The following is a 6,000-nucleotide window of genomic DNA, read 5'->3' as shown; positions in this document are numbered from 1 at the left end:
TTTGTTGTTGTTGTTTGTTGTTTTTTAAGTAAACTCTACACTCAGCATGGGACTCACACTCACCACCCTGAGATCAAGAGTGGCGTGCTCTGCCAACTGAGCCAGCTAGGCGCCCCTCAATGTATAGTTTTGAGGGAAACTTGGACCTCAGACAGCTTCCCATGGTCATTTGTCCAGGCAAATGCCCTGAAATTACTGATGTCTACAAGTCAACACTTAAGGAACAGCACACCTCGACAGCTGATAATCTGGAATGTTCACAATTTTTAAAATGTTTCCTGGATGCTGCAGATGGTAGTTTTGTTCTTCAGCCATGACAACAGGGGCCCGGACCATGCTTTTTGTGGAGACAACTCTCAATACATTTTAGGCTCAGTTTAACCTTATTTTGAAGTGAAAATACATGTATTTTAGGGAACCAAAAGTGACTTAAGGTGGTTGGATCACAGTGTTGCTATTAACTAATAATAATTAGTCTTTTTGTTGAAATCAACTGAAAATCCAATTTAGACTGATAAAACAAAAGAAATTCATTGTCTCCCCTAAAAGGCAAGCAGTCGTTCATGCCAGAGATGATTCAGGCTACTGATAAGGCTTGATGGGTTAAGGGTCTCGTTTCTTCTCCTCCCTCTGTTTTGGCTTCTACTACGTGACCCTAACAGTCCTGGGGTCATAGGATTCTTTGTTCATGTCAGGAGAGAGAACATCTTTTTCTTCAAATGACAACTACAATTCCTGGGTTTCATCCCAGGAATGGGACAGATTCCTGGGTCTGGGAGGATGGGGTAGCGTGCTGGACAAAAGCCAGCTCATCCTTGAGCTGAAGGTGAGTTGATCCCACTAAATCATTTTGCTAAGAATGGGGTAGAAATGATTATGCAAAAGAAAATTGGGATAATGTTTTACCAAAAGAAGAGTACATGGATACAAGGAGGGAAAAATAACCAACATTCTCTATTAAGTGTGTTGGGGGGAAGACTGTAAGCTATCCAGAAAGGGAGGCTGAGGAGTCATAGTGAAGGGCTGTGTTAGGGAGTCTGAACTTGACATCCTTCGAAGAGTTGTAGTCAGCAATCATCACCCAACATCCCCAGAAAGCTCTCCAGAGGCATTTAGTATCTAACAGCCTTTTTACAAATAAAACTTTTTTGTGTGTAGTTCTAAGAGTTTGATGTCTGGTTAGTGAGTAGATGGACGCCTATTATTTTCCTCTTTGTACCTTTTTTGTTAGGTTTAGAATAGTTCACAATTAAAAAGTGAAAGTACTGTAAAGGCACAGTAGACATTACCAGCGCTTACCAATATACCATTTTTCCCCCTCCTACATACCCAAGAAACTACGTTTCCTTGCTTGCCTCGTGTTGACCAACAGGCTGTAAGCAAAAATGATACCTGTCTCTTCTGGTCTGAGGCAGTGAAACGTCCTGTGCAAACGTTCAGTTCTGCCTTCCCCTTCAGGGTGATGGTGATGGCAGACAGGTGAGATGGGAGAGCCACAAGAGCAAAGAAACATGCATCTCTGAGTCACTGCAAGGATGTCAGCGGCCTTGGAAAGTGGTCACAGGTTCTGGTTATTGATTTCTGTGTGTCAAATCACTCCCAAACTTACTGGCTTAAAGCAATAATTTTCTATTAGCTCTCACGGTTCCGTGTGTGCTGAGCGGGCTCAGTTAGGCAGATCTCACCAGGGGTCTCTCATGCAGACAGTGGTTGACTGATGCTGCAGTCATCTGACCACTCACCTGAGCTGGATGTCCAAAATGGCTGGACTTGATGCTATCAACTGGGGGCTCTGCGCTATCAACCCCAGTGCCTATATGTCTTGGGCTTCTTATTGCCTGGGTCCCGGGTTCTGAGAAGATGCATCCCAAGAGCTTGTGTTCCAAGAGACCCAGGAGGAATTAAAAGGCTTCTTAAAACGTATCTTGGGATGTCCCATACCATCACTGCTGCCATATTCTATGGGTCAAGGCAAGTCACCAAGGCCAGTCCAGGTTCAAAGCAAGGGAAATCAAACTCCTACACTTGATATAGAGAGTAGCATATGTTTTAGGAAGGGAAAGTATGATAGTGGCCATCTTTTATTATCTACTATATCTGACCTACAGTGGACTTTGGATGAGCAAGAAATCATTTTATGCAATAAGCTATTGAAATTTTGGGGGTTGTTTGTTACCTTAGCATAAGCCTCACTGGAGCTATCGAACAGAATGGGAATTACAGAAAATATGCAAAAGTTCAAAGAAAAAATGACTATGATTAATCTTTCATATATTTCCTTCTTATCTTTTATGCATATTTTTGTATAGTTATCATGCCATGTAGATACGTTTAGTGCCATATATAATACTGCCATAAATATCTTTGTGCTTAAAGTGTTATTTCTTTTTGATAGATTATATTCATTCATCTTTAGATCCCTGATTTTGAAAGGTTTTATTCTAATAAATTTCTTGAGATCATCCCTAACTGTGTCCTCTGTGGACAATGCCCCAGTTTATATTTCCAGTCCAGATCTCTCCACTTACTCTAGATTTGACATCACTACTTGTGATCACTAATAGACATTTCAAACCAAATACGTCAAATTATTCTTGATTTCCCTCCACTTCTCAAATCAGCTCCTTCCCCAGGCCTTTTTCTCTCAGTAAATGAGGCCAGGATCTGCTCAACTGCTCAAGCCTAAATGTGGGAGTCGTTCTTCATTCCATCCATTCTTTTGCCCTCTTGCAGTCAGTTAACAAGTCCTACCTGTTTTATCTCCAAAATATACCTCCTTTGTCCATTTCTTTCTTTCCAAAGCTGCCCGCCTGGCCTAATCTATCATTGTCTTCCCCTGAGCTATTGCAATGTTTTGCTAAAAGGTCTTCCTGCTTCCATTTTTGTCTTCAATTCTGAGTTAGATCTGTTAAAACTGTGAATCAGAGAGTGTTACTCTCCTGCCTATAACCCTTTAGTTCAGGCCCTTCTGGTTCAGGCCAGAACCCTTTGGCCTCTATCTACTGCACATAGCTCTTAACATCTGCCCCTCCCCAGCCACACTGATCTTTCTTGTCTGAGTTCACTATAAACTCTTTCTGCCTCAGGGCCTTTGCATCTGTTCCTTCTTGTCCTAGAACACTTTTCCCTAGCTCTACCAGGAGTTGCCTCTTTCTTATCTTTCAATTGTCGTCTTCTTAGAGAAGTTGTATGGACTATTCTATTGAAAATAGCCAGTCACTTTCCATTAAATACCCTGTGATAGTTCCAGAACTTTTATAGAAGAATAGTTTAGGGGCAATAGTCTGTTTGAGTGTGTGAGGTGGGAGGGGCTGGTGGCAACTTTCATTTAGAATGCTTGTCTTGAAAATGCATTCACGTAGCAACTTGCATGAGACTGAGAGACTATCAATTGTCTTCTCAAAGATCAGTAACAGTGGTGGTGGGATTGATGAATACTATGGGGATAAAATACCTCCCACCCTCAACAGTCCTGGGTGATATCATGGTACTTGTCATATCTATTTCCTTTACTGCACTCATTACTGTCCGCGATGATCTTATCTGGGTTTTCTCCCCTTGCTGGAAGGTAGGCTTCTTAAAGACATGGTTCTTGTCTGTCTTCCTAATGTACCCCATGCCACCCCCAACTCTAAGAACAATACCTAACTCATAGCAATCAATGGATATTTTCTAATAAGTTAATGAATTGCTTTATAAATAAATAGGACTGAGTCACTCTATCTTATATCTCCATCCCAAGTTTATCCCCAAGTAGATTTTCATGGATTATTTTGGTCTTCAAATCCATGATGTACATATTTATATTTCTTCTTTTTTTTTTTTTTTTAGATTTTATTTATTTATGTGACAGAGAGACAGCCAGCGAGAGAGGGAACACAGCAGGTGAGTGAGAGAGGAAGACGCAGGCTCCCAGCAGAGGAGCCCGATGTGGGACTCGATCCCGGAATGCCGGGATCATGCCCTGAGCCGAAGGCAGACGCTTTAACGACTGCGCTACCAAGGCGCCCCATATATTTCTATACATATACATGACAGTCCATTTCTGGGAAAGTAGAATGTGTATCAGGACTCCTCATGCAGGAAGGCAGAGGCTAGGAGAAAATAAAGTGAAAATATGCTGGCGATCATATGGAAGAAAAATGACAGGAAAAGGGTTCAATACTTGGAGAACATGAGAAGAAGGTGCTATATGGCAGAAGAGGCCATTCATACCTTTGCATTATCATTAAAAAAGCTATTCAGTGTTTTCCAGATCAAAATGTTCTTTCCAACCTTAAGGAGTTTTGACCCCAGCTTTAGAAGTAGTCCTCTGCACCACGTCCTACGGTCTCTGGCTGTGAGCCTATGTCTTTCGACTGTGTTCCCTATTTCTTGGCTGGTTTGCCTGCCTTGCCACTCAGTTTCATTTCCAAATTCGAGTTTCCTCACGTGTGAGTCATGGTGCAGTAAAGTGATTGCATATGCTGAGGCTCGAGTGAGGTGGAACAGGACTACTGTTCTACAAAGAGTCTCCAGAGTGCTCTGGGCCCAGCCACCTGGCCCCTCTTCCAGAACCAGAGGCCCTGTTGTATCTGGCCATGCTGGCACCCACCAGTTCTGGGAGCTGAGTTTGGGTTAAGAAGTGAAGAAACGCATGGGTGGATTTGGGTAGAAGTCACGGACTGAGGTGGTGTTGGGGGCGGCTCCATACAGAGCCAGGGGGAGACTAGGTGAGGAGTGTAATGAACAATGGCTTGTTTTCATGGGATTTCTTCTGCTTATGAACATTCCTTGTTTGTTGTCAATCTAGAGTGTATGAAGGGTCACTAGAAAGACACAAATATGGAGGAAGGACCTTTGAAAGAACTGGCCAGAGATCTAGAAATCAGGCATGTCAAGATTTAATAGGCTATTTCCTGCCTTTTCACAGAAGTGATAAAATTTATATTTTATTAAGAATTTCAACAGCAACAACATTTACTACTACAACATAACTACCGCATCCGCTGTTTATAGAGTACCAATATTTTCCAGGCACCTACTGTTCACTATGAGCTTTGCTTCTATTATCCCCAATCTTTATCATCCTAGGGCAGAAGGGATTCTTTTCCCATTTTTACAGATTTTACAAATAAGAAAATTGAGCAGAGCAGAACGGTTAAGCCATGTACACAAGGTTATACAGCCAATAAGTTGCAGAATCAGAATTTGAACACAGCTCTATCTGGCTCCAAACTCTGAAAGTTTTTATTTTTATTTGAAATGAATTTTTTAAATGAAATCATGCTTCAATTTCTTCTCTTTACATAGAAGTATGAATGACCTATTTATACTACTACTCCTGAAAAGTATATTGCTTTTTAGAATAGGTTCTCTTGATAATATTTGGATTTAAAGTTTCTGTTAAATTTTATTTAATCTGGCACCAACTTTTAAAAATGTGATACTTGGGGCGCCTGGGTGGCACAGCGGTTGAGCGTCTGCCTTCGGCTCAGGGCGTGATCCCAGTGTTATGGGATCGAGCCCCACATCAGGCTCCTCCGCTATGAGCCTGCTTCTTCCTCTCCCACTCCCCCTGCTTGTGTTCCCTCTCTCGCTGGCTGTCTCTATCTCTGTCGAATAAATAAATAAAATCTTTAAAAAAATAAAATAAAATAAAATAAAATAAAAATGTGATACAGTATTTCAACTTTGCAAGTTTGGTACTTATTTTAAGCTAGTTTTATAGAAGGTAAACTTTTTCAATAACTGCTTGTTGAGATTCACGTTTTGTCATTTATAGGGTTAACGGAGAGGCATAAGGCATTTGTTGTATAATTCCACTCTACCGGCAGGGAAGGTAATGTGCAAATAATTTAGGAATTTTCTAGAGAAGAAAGCAACCATTGTGCCTTTTTGTGTATGGGTACTTGAATATGATTTTTACTTCATTGAGAACTTACCAATGATTGTGCCTTGTGGTTTTTTTTTTTAATAAAACAGTACATATTTATTATAGAAGATTGGTAAAACACAGAA

The sequence above is a fragment of the Ursus arctos genome, unplaced genomic scaffold (genome assembly GCF_023065955.2).
Source record: "Ursus arctos isolate Adak ecotype North America unplaced genomic scaffold, UrsArc2.0 scaffold_6, whole genome shotgun sequence".
Taxonomy (NCBI): domain Eukaryota; kingdom Metazoa; phylum Chordata; class Mammalia; order Carnivora; family Ursidae; genus Ursus; species Ursus arctos.
The sequence above is the reverse complement of the archived record's forward strand: the minus strand, read 5'-3'. Positions refer to the sequence as shown.